The following is a 15,335-nucleotide window of genomic DNA, read 5'->3' as shown; positions in this document are numbered from 1 at the left end:
TCTGCTGACCCTGCTAGTGAAGGCTTTCCACCCCTTCCAGAGGGACAGTCGGGAGCCCTTGTTCACATCCAGCCCAGCTTTTAGCACGTGAGCTCCTTTACCAGGGCATCTCCAGACTTGGGAGAGAAGCTCTGGTGGGCGCTGGCAGCCTTAAGTGATTTGCAGGATTTTGATTTGCTTGCAAATATACGTGTTTGACAAATTGACTCCTGGGCTTTTTTTTTTTTTAGTAGCACAGTTCTGGACCTGGCCCCTGTCCTGGAGGAGTTACCTACAGGTGAAAGTAACACTGGAGAAGAGGCCAGAGTTTGGCCCGTAAAATATGCCAAGGAATTTCTTTGCCTGGCATCTAAACTTCCACTTCAGTTATTTCCACATTTGCAAGGAGATGCAGAGATTCCTCTTTTCTCATTGTATTTTTGGTCTCTACCACTTCTGGGGACATGATTGAAGAGGCAAGCTAAAGCAGTGACTAATGAAGTGGCTCAGATGTCTTTCCATGATGAGGCAGCCACCAGTGTGGAAAATGCTGCTCTTTTTCTGGGGGGATTTTTGTCTCTCGCTGCCTGTTATAGGGAACCCACTTTCTTGTTCTTTATTTTAGCCTTCAGCAGAGGAGGAAGAGGAGGAAAGGGGTTTTCAGGCCAGTCAGCAGGAGTTTTTTCTAGAGCTTCAGCAGATTCTCACCACAGTGGCACTCAGGTTAGGCTGTGTTTCCAAATTCCCCCAGTCTCAGCTGTTACAAATTTACCCAGAGTGGTCTCCCCATGCAGCCCACCACCCTTACCACTGTTGTGAGTCCCCTGTAGCTGAGGGACTTGGAGCTGGGGCACCAGGCAGTGTGGTGAAGCAGCAGCAGCAGCCCCCAGGCTGATGATGTGTGGGACGTGCAGGCAGGTGCGTTGGTAGAGCATGGAGTGGCTCTTGTGGTGTGTGCAATGAGAGCAGCAATTGTTGGGTCCCTGGGGTTTGCGTGTGTGCAGTGTAGGTGCTCTCCTTGCTTGTGATACAGCTGCCTTTGGCTTTTATTCGTCAAAAGCTTGGTCTGTCCATCAATAGAAATTAATGAAAACTAGACAAGGAAGCTGGGGCAGAACGTGGGAAGGAAGCAGAGAGAAGAGAAAATGAAATCTTGTAATCGTAGGGGAGCAGGGGAGGTGTGACCTTGGCTTTTATGGGCAGTACGCTCGCTTTGTGGGTCTGGTGAAGGGCAGGTCACTGGGAACACTGCTGTTCGGTGGAATTACGTGGGCAAAGCCTGACCCACTCTGGCACTGCGGTGTTGTGTGGCAGCTCTGCCCCAGGGGCTCCCCAGCAGAGGTAGGTCCGTGGCAAGGGGAACCCTGGCCCCAGGAAAGTGACCCAAGGCTCAGCACTTGTTTTTTACTTGTTACTTGTTTTTTTTCCCAGCTTTGGGACTACAGTGGTGATGCTGGTGCAGGAGCACACACAGCAGAGGCACAAGCTGCCACCTGGCCCCTCCTGGCTTTCAGATTTTTAACTGGTACTGTGCAAGGCACCTGGCTTTAGGCCTGCTGTAACTGGTGCTGCATCTCCAGAACATATGCAGCCCAGCCTCCTCCAAATGTTTGCGTGTGGACAAACACGTGAGAGGTTTAAGAGCAGGAAAAGCTAATTTTATTTTATTTATTTTTTGCTTCCTGGTTGGCCCCAGCTTTCAGAGAGGTGTTAGCTACGAATCCTGACAATTAGCAGACAGTTGGAAAATGTTTTAGAGGGCCGTGGCTATTTTGGCTGGAGGGTAAGTGGGGGTGAAAGCAGAAATCCAACTCGGTGCTATGCTGGTTGTTACTGTCCCTTTTATTATCCGTGTTCCCTTTGATGTGGAAACGTTGGCCACCCTTGCCCCCTGGAATGGTGCTCAGGTGTAATTATGTGGGACATCTGTCTGCTTTGAGCTGGTGCTACTCACCCCCTTCTCGTCAGGGCCAAATTTTGTATGCTCCATAAAGCCAGTGCTAAGCTGCACTTTCAGGCAAAGCTGCCCATGCGAAAAGGAGCTTCAGGCACTGCAGCACACATGGAAATTGTTTGTGCAGACTTTCTCCAAACTCCTGTGTTTGAGAATGTCCCATAAGGAGTCCAAACACTTTTACTAGAAAAGGATTGTTAACAGCCAGTCCGTCACAGATCCTGAAAGTGTTTGTTATCTTGAGCTGGAGCTGTAGATAGGAATGGAGTTGCTGGGTCCTGGCATTTGGTGCTCCTCCAATCAAGTACATCGTTGTCCTTCGAGGAGTGAGCATTAAATAAATAGCTCTTTAACAGATCAGAGTTGATTCGTCGTGGAAAAAAAAAGGGCTGCTTTGCTTGCAAACTTTTCAGTCTCCTAAGCTAGGTGTCAGTTGTAATAATTCTATTTTTTTGAAAGGAAACATGATCAGGTCAGCATTATCCCTCCAGTTTAGGCTTTACGTAATAGCAAACCTATTGGAATCACTCGATGATCAAAAATAAAGATCAGGTGAAGACTTTCTCGAGGAAAAAAAGCAAATGTGCCTTTGCCCATTGTGCTTACAGCCTTGGTATTACAGCCACGGAATGTGGCAGAGGAGATGGGCTTAAAAGCATGGGCAAATGTGAAACTAATCAGCCTGGTGTCATTGTCCAAGCTGAATGAAGTGCTGAAAGAAAATAAACATTCGCAATGAAACCCAGCATGGATCTAAACAAATTCTTTCAGCTTTAGTAATAATCTGTAGTGCTTCCTTAGTAAATGAATGACTGGGGAATTTTTTGTTTGAGCTGTGACTGTACTCTGACACCAGCAGCGCCGAAGCTGCACAGCTATGGCACGGACCTGCTCTTCGAAGGGCTTTTGCCACGGCGGCTGGGCCAGGCTCTCTCACTTCTATCAAAGTGTTTCTTCATGCAGGCAGTCGCGGCAGCTCTGTGTCAACGAAGCGTGCAGCTGCATGCACGGCTTTTCCTGTTGCTTTGGACTCCTGCCTTTTAGAGATCAGCCCATAAACAATTATGTATTTTTTTTTAACTTTGCTTTGCAGCTAGTGTGATCCTCGAGCACCTTCATTTCCAGAAGCAGCCGGTCATTGGCTTTCTCCTTAGATAAAGAATTTTTCATACCCTGCCCTGTGAGCAGCTCGTTTGCTGCGAGGATGACTGTAGCTGCAGTTACGTCGGCTGCGAAATTCCCAAGATTCCCATCAGCAGCCTCGTTTAAACATCCCCCAGCCCTGCTATAAACAAGCGAGAGACGCTCGCCCTGCACCCTGGCCGAGAGCCAAGGGCATCAGGCGCTCCAGCTGGAGACAGGAGGGGAGTGCAGAGAGGAGTGTCAAGTCATGAATCACCGCAGCGAGGACCGACAGCCACCGTCAACAAAACCAGGCGAACTCGGGGCTGGCTGCTTAATTAAGCGTTTTATTTCTCATCAAAGTGACAAGGTGCAGGCGAGCCGGAGAGGCAGCAAAGTGCTGCTGGCGAGCTGCTGCCTTTGCTCTGTGCACGTGGGGTGCCTCCTCACCATGGTCTTCGGCAGCCAGATACCAGTAGGGCTGGGGATGGAGTTTACGGGCCCCTTGGCTGCTCCTGGCTGGTTTCCTAAGGTGACAGAGCCTACGTAGTTGTGCTGTTTACCTTGGGGCCCTCCTGGCAACTTCTGAGCGTATAGGACAGCTTCAAGCAGATTGGAGAAAAGATTAGGAATTTCCAAGATTGTTACGGATCTATCAATTTTGTGATGCTCTGCGGATGGAAGGAGAATGGGGCCCAGGTCAGTGCCTCGCCACGGCAGAGGCAGGGAGGCTGCAGCCGATACAGAGCTCATCTGGTGGCTGTGCCCTGTGTGTGCAGGGTGCACGTGTTGGTGCGACAGCCAGCACACACATACACCAGGACTGGCCAGAGCAGGGAGGGAAAGGAAAACTGGGGAAGGGAAAACTGGGATTAATGCGGTGCAGGAGAGGCATACAGGGGCACAGCAGACAAATGCAGAACAGGCTCACTGGCTATTTTTATCTGTTCCAGGATCCTTAGCCATGCCAGGTTGCTAAATTCTGTAAAGAAATCTGTATGGTCCGTGCTCACCAGCAGAGGCTTAGAAACACCTCAGTAGCTCCCTGTTCGAGGTGTGAGACTCACGTGGCTGGCTGCATCCTGAGCAACTTTGTTAAAGGGCTGGAAGCTTGAAAACAGTGCCTCCATCCTGAGGAGCTTTGGGGGATTTAGGCACAGCCCAGCAGCTCCTGGCAGGTTTTCAGGGTGGCATCGCTTCTTTGCTTGGAAACTTCTCAGTGCCTGGCCTAAATATGCTGTCACCCCTCACGTATATGGGATAACAATGGCTGGGGGGATGCTCCATGGCAAGTGAAGCTGCAGTGAAATTTTCCCTGGGTTCTGCCTATGCAGAAAGTTCACAGCACCACAGTATAATTTCTTGGCACAAATGGCCTCGGACCCAAGCAGGAGCCATGTTTTTTGCCTTATGGTACATCTTACCACATTGCTTTGGAAGGGTTGCAGCTCTGTTTTGCAAGGTGATCTCCCGCAGCACAGCCGCTGCCAGGAGATGCTCATGATTAACTGCACACCCTGGGGCATCCTCCTTCATCCCAGCCTCTCTGCAGTGCTTCCCACCTGGGTTGATCTGATGGGTTGCCTGTGTCCCGTGACTCTGGGGTCACCTTGAGCAGAAATGCCGTGCTTTTTTCCTGAATCGGGAGTGCACGGCCTGGTGTGTGTGACCAGCTCCCTCCCGGTTGCTGTGCCCCCTGCTCCTGCGAGGTTATGCGAGGAAAGATGAAACTTTCTTGCCAGAGGCAGGGGAGCGAATGCAGTCTCCAGCAAACCTGGAACAAGGAGCAGCTTGGAGAAGGTGTGCTTCCAGGCCACGTGCCAGCGCTGAACCAGCACCAAGAAACTGCGGCAGGTTTACAGAAATGCCACAGGCGAAACGAGAGCTCTGGTAATTCACAGGCTCCCTGGGTCTGACAGGCAACCATCCAGCCTCACCTCTTGCATAAGACTGGCCCCTTCATTTCGTGTAGTTACCCCTGTCCCACACCCAATAAGATGTGCTTGCCAGCGGTGCTTTTGGGAAGTCAAACAGCCCTGGTGCAGAACTGACTGGCGACAGGGAATCTACCACTTCCACCGGCTGCGCAGCCACGCTCCACAAAACAGCATTTTATTTCTAATCAGGAATTGCCCGGTTATGGCATCCGGCTGTGGTCACCATTCTTCCTTTCTTCAGGAGATGAAAGGCTTTCTGAGTGCCTCGTGTTTGCTCCGTGGGACTGCAGGGGCATAAAGGCACTTTCTTCTGCCTGAGAGGCCAAGCAGGTTGAACTTCCTACGGGGCAGATGCAGCAGCTGGCAGCCTCTGGGGTCTCTCTCCCCACTCCTTTCCCCAGTGCTCAGCAACCCTTTTAGAGCAGGGAAGTAACACTTTTACCATAGCTGTATGTCAGCAACAAGTATCTGCCATTGCCCCTACCCACCATGTCCTCCTCTGAGTGCCCGCTGTAAGGCTGGATTTTAACCCACGTTCCTGAAGGGAAGTGCTCGGAGCCACTCTATATGATGCAAGGTGCACGTTGAGGGCCAAAAGGGGTTAATCACTACAGGGAAATGGGCTCTGTCATCTACACAGAGTGGGACAGAAAGAAAAAACTCTCTAGTGGGGAGAAAGGGAAGAGGGGCCATTGCTGTGGCCCTGCCAGTACCAAAATAAATCTCAGAGGGGAAACAACAGCAGCGGAGAGCTACTAGCACGAAGACACAGCAGAGGAGCAGATCTCTTCATGAACAAAGGCTGCCAGCTCTGGACCTTGGTGGTTAGTTTGCTTTGGTGAGCCCAGTAACCACCGGTATGTGCTCGTCCTTCTCACCAGTGGGCTGCTCGCTACACAGGCCAAGTGGCAACACTGAGGGCAGCAGCCTAAAAGGAATGTAGTTGGATCAAATGCTGGATTTAAACCAAGCCCGTTCTGTTTTGGAGCAACTAAACCGTCCGGTGGGCTGGAAAAAGCTCTGGGGAACCTCGACCAAGGTTGCTAGAGAGCAAAGTCGCTGAGAGTTTCCATCCAAAAAGGATCCAGGCAACATCTCCTTACAGTAAACAGCAGAAAGCCTTGCAGCTCCGTGATCTTTAAGCACAAGGGGGAGTGGATGAGGCTGATGGGAGCAGGCTGAGAGCCCTGGGAGGTTTTATCCTGACAGAGCACATCTGTGGCGGAGAGCTGCCAGCCTGCTGCGAGAAGCCATGGGGGGACATCTCCGCTCGGAGCACATGCCGTCTGCCTCTCCGGGGGCTCCTCACACCTTCCTGGACAGGACCGCAGGCGGGGAGGCAGCTCAAACCATCGGCGGCATTAACAGCGAATCTGACATCTGGGCTGGCCAGTGGAGCAGCCCAGGCATTTGGTTTGTTTATTTTCCTTAGGCCTTTGGCGCTTTTGCTCTTTGCAGAAGAAGGCCCGAGTGCGTTGCTAACACACCGCTCGGGGTAAGCACTAAACGAAACTCCCACTGTTTGCAGGAACCGAGCTCAGGCATTTCTTAAACAACTGCTTCATTGTGATTCTTGGACAAATTGAAATGAAAATTTCTTCCCCGCAGCACTGTTTTTTGTCTGTTTTGCTGATAGGCCATCCTGTAGCTGCAAATCTCCAACGTATTGAAGTACGCTGCTTCTGCTCTCACTCGGCCTAACGTGACACTCCGGAGTAATTTCATTACCATCAGCAGAGATACTTCCTCTGTCCACTGGCACGGAGCTGGTTTGGACGTGAGCCCCACCATACAGAGAGCAGAGCTTCACCTCTCCCCCGCTGCAGCTCGCAGCAGAGGTGAACTTGCAGGAATGCAGAACACGAGCGCAAGACTTCTGGGGACTGGAGAGCAGCTGGCCTTCCTCTGGCATGAGAGTGGCTTCTTCAAGAGCAAGTTCTCATCTTGGTGCTGCTGATTTCCCCAGTGCATCATCTATAGCACCATGGAAATACACCTTTGCTTGGAGAAGCTCTTCAGAGGCACCACTCTTCTTTTTTTTTTCCTCTCTTCTATTCCAGATCCTCTTGTTGGCATCCCAGTACCTAGCACCATGAGCCACGTGCTCTTTCAGCCTTAAAAACAATGGTGCTCAGAGCGTTAGGCTCTTTGGAGGAGCCAGGGCCTATTTTTTAGCCGAGCAGTTGAGGAGGTGTAGGTATAGTGTGTGGGGATGGTGTCTGAGCAGCCCGTGGCTGCCGAGATGCTGAGCAGAGCTCGGAGTCTGGCAGGGGGAGGTTCGCTGGTCCCTCGGGGGTGTTGCAGGGAGGGGGCTGGAGTGGGTGTAGCTGGTGATATGCACAGGCAGCCAAAACCTGGTGTTGTAATGTCTGAGACGGTCTGAGTTTGGAAAAGGCCCCGATGATATCACCCTGCAGAACTGTTAGCAGCAGAGTGCAGGAAAGGAAACATTCACAAGTCCTTTCCAAATCTGTAAGGAGAGGAATTAACGCTCCTTCTTCCCATACATACCACACTGCTTGGAAATGGCCTTCATTCATGACCAGGCATCAAAAGAGACACGGCTCTTTCTCTTTTCTCCTTGCTGCTGCCATCTCTCTGCCACATGTGGCAGGGAGTGCTGAGGACGGAGGGTGTGAGAGCAACGCCTCTTCTGTACTGTCTCCCTGCATGCTGAACTCTGCATAGTGTCCTGCAGTTCTGCTTAACCTACTCCCAGAAGAGGTAAATAAGCAGTGGAGCTTTCCTCGCTGCCACAGAGGTGAAGTTCTGCAGGAACATCACCAAGAGGTGAATTCAGCAGGAGCCCTCCCGTGCTACCTCTCTGCAGCTCGCCATGTCCCCTGTGGTCCTGCATAGCCCCTGGCCGCTGTCTGAGCCAGGTACAAGTCCTGCACCAAGCCCTGCTTGGCTGCGAGGCTTCCTCTGAACGTTTTGTCTGCACAGCACAGCCCTCCCGCTTCAGAAAGCCTCTCTTTCTGGAGGTGGGGAGTGAAACCACGCAGGGAATGCTTTGCTGCTCTCAAATCTGCTTTTTCAGCGTGACCCACCCGCTCACAGGATCACTGGGAGGGTGGGAAGGAGGAGCTTGCGGCTGGAGCCAGTTCATGTGAATCAAGCGAGCGATGTCCTGCATAGCCCAAGGAGCATGAAGAATGATGTCAAGCAGAGACTGCCTCAACGAGCAATTATCTCTGTGGCTGCTCTCAAACCAAAATGAGGAGAACGTCTGTGAGATATTTCCCTCTATCGTTTCGTGTAGCAAGACCTGCAGGCTAACGGGGCTGTTGTGTCACGCTGAGAGAAGTGAAAGCAGGGCCTGGTAAGCTGCTTTGGCAGGCAGAGCTTTCTCTTTTAGCCACTTGCCCATGGCCAGTGCACATTCTTCTTGCTTTCCCTCCTCTCCAGCATGGTAACGTGGGCTTCTCAGTAGCATGGGCTGCTCTTCCCCTTCCACCTGTGGTGGATGGGATCAGTGTGGGGCTCCTGCCGTCCTGCTCATGAAGAGCCTGCTTCACGTGCAATTTAAGCAAAGGGTAAGGCAGATAACAACCCTTCCCTGAGGCTTTCATAAAACCTAGTGTCCCGGACTCACCTACTCCAGCAGGGACACTTGTTGGCAGACTGGCTGAACAGGGCTGTGATGACTCGTTTAAGCTTGCTTTGGTAGCAAGCAAAGTGCTGCTCCTAAGGAACCAGAAAGCTAAGAGGTAGAACTGATTTCCCTGCACCTTCTGCTGCTTTCTGGAGTGCAGCCCAGAGGACGGCAGTGGGGAGCAAGCTACGGAGGGAGTCTTTGTCGCGAGATGGCTGCAGGATAGACCTGTGCAATTTTCCTCTCTGAGGAGGAGAGCGAGAGCCTTCCTCCAAACAGCTCCCCAAACATTGTAAGCTGAATTTGAGGTAGTTGGAGCTGTTGACAGACTGGGAAGATAGATGGAGCATAATGCTAGCCAGTTTAGCCAAAAGATGACTAAGGTGGGGGAAGGATTGTTGACTCCAAACATCTGTGAGGAGATGGAGATTGCATTAACAAAGGAGAAAATTTAGACAGGAAAGTGCTTCCTAGAAGCGAGCTGCGTCTCCCCAGGGAGGGGGTGGGGGTCCCATAGCTGGCAGGATGGGAACGGCCATAAGTAATGACAAATCTAATTCCTTGCCATGTAATGATAACAAATAATGCAGAATGAGTCTTGATAAAGAGCTGGATTCAACCTGGTAATAACCAAATGCAGGGTCTGATGCTGGCAGTGTGTGCCTGGCAGTTCTGATGACTGCCTTGAGCCATAAAGCTTGTATTTAGGCTTTTCTTCACTCAATACTTTGGATCAGGGGTAAATGCAATTCCCAGGCCCCTTCTCTGAATTTTTTTTTTTTTAAATTAAATTAATTAATTAATTAAAAGGAGGAGGAGTGTGGTACAGCAACAATCAGTTTGTGCTTTATTTGCTGGCAGTGAGATCCCAGGGACCCCTGCACAGCTTTATGCCACTCTCATGCTGTTTGGAGGGAAAAGATTTCCCAGCAGAGAAAGCAGAAAAGCAAATTTATGTTTTGGAGGAGTTGCTCTGTGATATGAGCCAGGGGCTGGAGTAGGGCCTTGAGTGGACAGTCAGATCCAGGAGTATGTGAGAAGTGCTTCCTCTGAGGTGTGGCCAAGACCCTAAATGCCCTGGCCAAAGGGAGCCCTGATTGCAAAGCAGGCAGAGCTGTCGGTGAGATGAGCAGCTGGATCTGTGCGCCCAAGTGATCCCCAGACACCAAATTACAGGGCCAAGAATGAGGGCTCCCCTGTGGCTAGCTTCTTGGAAAGAGACTAGTAACAACGTCCTATTTATACACCATTCAGAAAGATGGGGTTAAGGCCAGGGCTCTTCAGTATTTCGGGGCTTTGGCTTGGTCAGTGATGGAGCCTTGGTTTAATTTGGTAACGCTGGAGCAAGGTGGCAGCATTTTGTCTTCTTTGCAAACCTGAAACCTTGGTTTCGTTTAGCGTGGGCTGCAGTGCCAGTCCTGGAGGGTTAAAATGTGAAAGGGGAACACCCTCCGCTTGTGCCCTTGACCACTTGGTCTGTTGATGATTATCTCCGAACTGGTAGTCATAAGATAAGGGGGAAAATGTGACAGTGAGGGTGCTGGGAGAGCTGAGGCAGCCCTGCACATCACCTGCCCCGCCAGTGTTAGAGGAAACGGGTGAGTCAGGGCCTGGGAGGGCAGCAGGGCAGGACGGAGGGGCAGCTGCCCTACAGGCTCCCGCTGGGAGGGCTGAAATGCTGCCCACAGGGGTCAGCCTCTGCCCCCAGCCAGCTCCGGGAGGGCTGGGGGAGAGGAGTTCCCAGCCCTGCCCTACAGGAACCCACCTCGTGGAAATGTCAAACCAAAGGGCACTTGACCACGTAGAAGTGAGGTATGAGGAAGGCAGGCAAGGAAAGGGGCTGGTGGCTGAAGTCACTGTTTGTCCTGGGGCAGGTTTGTCTGAGTACACACTTCAACAGCCAGATGAGGAAGATCATCGTCTACAGGGATCCCGAATAAGGGATTTTTTTTCCCCTGGTCACCCTGCCCTCCCACAGCAACCAGACCCCCAGCATGCTCCTGGCGTGCACTGGTTAAACTGCTGTGCACATCCCGGGGGAGCTGAGCACGGGGGAGAAAGCATGAAGAGTTGGTGCTGGGCTGGATGGGGAGGCCAGGAGGGTTCAGCTCCCCGTGTCCTTTAAAGCTGGAAAGACAGAAGTAGTACCAAGTGCCCTTGGGTTGGTTTTCTTTGGGTGAGGGACCCACATGGCTCCGTTAGACAGCTCAGTATGTGGAAATGGGTCACAGACCACAGTAACAAGTGCAAAGAAGGGTGAGCTGACATGGGACAGGGCCAGCCTGCAGTGGCAGTGTACATCCACTGGAAAATTAGCAGTCAGCCTTCCTCCCAGGTGCTACAGATGGGTGGAAGAGCCCCAGCCAGCAGCACTCACTCCAGATACACTGTGAAAGGAGCCACAGCCAGCTGAAAACCATTGGCAGTGTCCCCTGTCACTTCTTTGCTTGTTGCTTGTGGATGAGCTGGCTGAGAGCTGAGCAGCTGTCCCAACCCAGCGAGCCCCAGCAGTGCTGCAGCACACCTCCCTTTTGTGATAGAGCCCCTAAAATAAGCAAGTGTGGGTAGTCCTGGGTGCACCCACACCGAGACATCTCCCACAGCCAGCTGCTGAGCTGGTGTGACACTGCTCAGGAATGTCCCTTAATGGGACACCAAACCGACCTCGCCTCCAGAAGAGGAACCACCACATCCCCACACGTCCACCCTGATCCTACAGCACCAACCAGCCTGGCTGTGTGGTTCTCTGCCCGGGGCAGGCACAGGGGAAGGGGCGTCCCTCCAGCATCCCCCTGCTTTGGGGACCCAGTCCCAAAACATCCAAAGGATGAAGGGAGAGTCCCATGGGGCTGAGGCTGGGATCGATCCAGAGTGCAAGCTTCCCCTCGCCCCTCCCTAATGCAGACCTGCCCTGAGCACCACGAGGGCCGTGGAGAAGTTAGCCCTGCAGCTGGGGAGACATCTGTGATCTGGCGGGGAGAGGTTCTTTCCACAGAGGCTGCTGTTTCTGCATGACCTCATCTGGGCTCGCCGAGCCTCTGCGCGGTGACTCACGGCGTGCACGGTCCTTGGGTTGCTGCGGTGGGCCGCAGGGCTTCGAGGTGGCTTTTTGCTCTTCCTAGGGGACAGCTCTCCTTGAGTTGGGTGCCATGAACTCTTTGACACTTTCCCAGTTCTGCCTGGTAAGATCACCACAATCCACAGCACCCATAGATTGTCATCCTAAGACCTTCTGAGCAACAAGCCATACATTATTAGCCAGGCAGGGCTCGCAGTGGTCCAGGATGAGGCCTGTATGCACAGCTCTCCCAAAGGAGCCATTGACAGCTCTCAGGAATTACAGACCAAGGAGCCACCAGCGTGGGGCAGCCTGCCTTGTCAAGGTAAAGCCTTACAGAGCTGGGTGGAGGGGAAAAAAAAAAATCTGGTTTAAAAATAAAGCAGAAGCTGGCCATTTATGGCAAGGCAAGCACTGGCTTCCTCATCAGCCTGCGCAGCACCCACGGAAAAGCTTTTGCCATCCATAGAGCTGGCCCCTCGGCCTCGGGGCTCTCCTCCCTACCCTGCACCTCTTGGGGCAGCTGAGCCCCGACTCCCTGCAGGTTCCCGAGCTGCAAGCACTGGGCCATGGGTACCAGATTAGCTCCTTTTTTATTTCCTTTCATTTAGCAGGATCCTGCAGAGCTGGGCAGCTGCCAGTCAGTCTGTCAAGACGCGAACTATTTTGGGAATTTTTATGATGGAACAATATTTTTTCGGTAAACAAACGGAAAGCTGTTAAACAGGGACCTTCACCTCGCAGCTCCCGGTTCAGCTCCCTCACTGCTGCGATGCCACAGTGCCTGCACTGTCCGCGCTGCAGAGCTCCCTTCATGGCTCCAGCAGGGGCAAAACAAATAGCTTTTTTTTTTTTTTTTTTCCCTTTTCATGAACTCCTCGACAAAAAAAAATATATATATATAGAAAAAAAAGAGAGAAGAAAAAGAGTCATTTTGGCTTAAGCAGCAGAAGCGTTTTCTTGGTGGACTTAACCCCTCACACACCTGAGGGCAAGCTTTGTGCTCTCGGGGCTGTGTTACCCCGCTGTACAGCAGCCAGCCCCATCCCGGGCTGGATTTCCTCAGGGCTGCTGGAATACAAATCCAAGCAGCAGTGACATGAGGCTGACTGTGCACAAAAGGAAGACTTCCTTTTTTACAGTGCCTGGTACTAGGAAGCCCCGATGGAGTCACGGAGTTCATGGAGGAGGAAGGTGCTTGCGCAGAGCTGAGCAGTGAGAAGAAGGGCAGAAACCTGTCCCACTGTAAAATGGAGGTACCACGTCTCCCAGGGGACAAGCCTGCAAGGGGCTGCTTCATCCTTTGGGCTGAAAAATGATGGGCTCAGCCTGGCTTCGTGATCCCTCGTGTATTTGTGGCACTGGAGAACCCAGCTTTACGTGGCACAGGCTTTGGGGGAACTGGTTGATGCCAGTCGGCTGGAACAAGCCGGGACATTTGTGTGCACTAGGCTGCTCCGTGCACGCTTCATCCATGTCACAAAGGCGTTTTGTGGTTTCCTTCAGTTCCTGGAACATCCAGTCCAGCTCGTACAGCAGCGCTGGCTCATGCAGGCCCTACTGGCAGCCCCTTGGCTCCGGAGCATGTGGATCACTGAAGGGTCTCGAGTGATGCCACTCCGCTTCTCTCTGCCCCTTGTTCCACTGTCAGGCTCATCGGGGAGCTGTAGGTTGCCCCAATGAGTGCTCATACAGTGGGATCTTTTGTTCGCCCCATCCCAATTCTGCCTCAGGGTCTCTCCTGTAACTCATTAGCTGTTCTCACTCTGCTACCAGTGCCTCTCTCAGAGAAGCCTGCAGTAAAGTTCCACCTTCTCCCTGGCCAGCTCTCTTCCCTCCTCCATGGCCAGCAGCAAGCCCTGCACTTTCCTCTCTCATTTTCCCATTTCTTCAGCTTATTCTTTGTTTTTACAGTCTTGGCAGGTCAGCTCTGGAGCCTTTGCCCCTTGCCTTTCTCCGTCACACTCTGGCACATCTGGGAACTCCTCCCATGCCCATTCCGACAGTCTGCTCTCTGCCCTGTAGGAGCACAACTCACAGCCCCTCTGGGCACGCCTGTGTTGAGAGTCCCAGGAGTGCTGCAAGGCATGGGGTGAGCATCCCAGGAGCTGTGGCACTGGTGCTGCATGAGAGATGCACACTGGTCTTCAAGCCCCCTGGCATTTAGGGGGTCCCTGTTTTACAGGTGGAGGTACAGAGACCAATTTACTAAATTTTTTGGATACCAAGTCTACGTTTTAAACAGACACCTAAGCTGTCAAAATCCATGCAGCTCATGTTTCCTGTGATTACAGCTTCTACTGTCTGTTATTGGAGCCTCACTCCTACTTCCCCTTCCTGCTTTGGCTTCCCTCTCCTCACCCGCTGACTTCCCCTGTCTTTATTGTACCCACACGTTAGTGCCACGAAGTGAATTTTGTGTGCTTCTCCAGTTCCGCAAGGAGAAGACATCCTCCCTCCCCAGCAAATAGCCCTTTATCTCTTTCTCCTGAATCGTTTGTGCTCCTCTGCAGGGCGTTCATTCTCTCTGGAGCACTCAGCGGGTTACCTAAATCAGTGTCACTTATGCCTAGCACTCCTGTTCCTCCTGCTCAGCCTCATTCCTTCCCTAACGAAGGCTTCCCTTTGTGCTGCAGTTTTTTGCCTCCAGCTGTTACCCACCTTCAAGGTCCAGCTGCACTTTGTCTTCTTGTCCTCTGGCAGTCTGGGACTTGCCACACTGGGCAGTCCTACAGCGAGTCATGACAACGCAACACATTTGACTTACCTCATGCCTCTCTGGGCCTTAGTCTTACCTTTCCAGCTCCGTTTTCTTCACGTCAGGCTCTCAAGGCCAGCTCTGTGGGCCTCTGCTTGGCTTTGAGCATTTACCATGTGCAGGCACAACAGAATATGTGCTTTGTGTCCCTGTAGATGCCTTGTAAGTGGGAGAAGCAGGGAAAAGGTCTTGAACGGTGGCACTGGCAAACTGAGTGCTCTGCTCAGCAGCACAGGGGCCTGCCTCGTCTTTGCTTTCTCCGCCTGTGCCTCCGTGAGCGATGTTCCTTCTCTTAGCTCCCAACCTGCAGGCATCTCCTGGACCTCTGCTGTTTATGACACTGCAATTTGTTGCCTTGGAAATAAGTGCTGTTTTATCCCAAACAGAGCCTACAGATTTGCAGCGCAATCCCGCAGGAGGAGCAGATGGTTTCCCCCATCTCCTCTGTCTTATTTCCCACTGTCCTCGTCTGCAGTTGGATGACAGGAATATGTGATTCAGCACAAGTGTCCGTGGCCCAGCTATAGCTACCAATGTAAACTGGGGAGCCGTGCTTCTGCTGGGATGTGACATGCCTTTGGGTCTAGCATCATCATTTTGGCTTCTTGTAAGCGGAACTCAATTAAAACCCTAAAATAAACAACTTTTCTTGCTGACTTCAGTGGTGTCCATGAGTGAAGCGCAGAAAGAAAGTTTGGCACCTGCAGTTTCTGTTTCTCAGGACTTTGTAGTATCTCTTCTTCAGCTTTCAACTCTCTGCAAGCTCATTTTGTTATTTCATATGTTGCACTTCAGACAACGTACCCGTGTACTCCCTGCAGACACTGCGTTTCCTCACCTGCAGCCCTCCTGGGCTGAAGCTCAGCTGCAGTTTGGCGCTGGCTATGCGAGGTAGGACTCGGGGAGCCGGGTGGGGGATATGCCTTCATGCA

General features: G+C 52.1%; 1 long non-coding RNA gene across 1 annotated transcript; it reads left to right on the top strand.

Moving 5' to 3' along the window:
• Positions 1 to 643: 643 nt before the first annotated feature.
• On the top strand, positions 644 to 15,059 carry LOC311436966. The gene is made up of 2 exons (XR_014693186.1): positions 644 to 897; positions 3,027 to 15,059. It is a non-coding gene; the product is annotated as an uncharacterized lncRNA (long non-coding RNA).
• Positions 15,060 to 15,335: the final 276 nt, after the last annotated feature.

The sequence above is a fragment of the Aythya ferina genome, assembly GCF_964211825.1.
Source record: "Aythya ferina genome assembly, chromosome: 5".
Taxonomy (NCBI): domain Eukaryota; kingdom Metazoa; phylum Chordata; class Aves; order Anseriformes; family Anatidae; genus Aythya; species Aythya ferina.
This window is presented reverse-complemented; position numbering and strand designations above follow the sequence as displayed.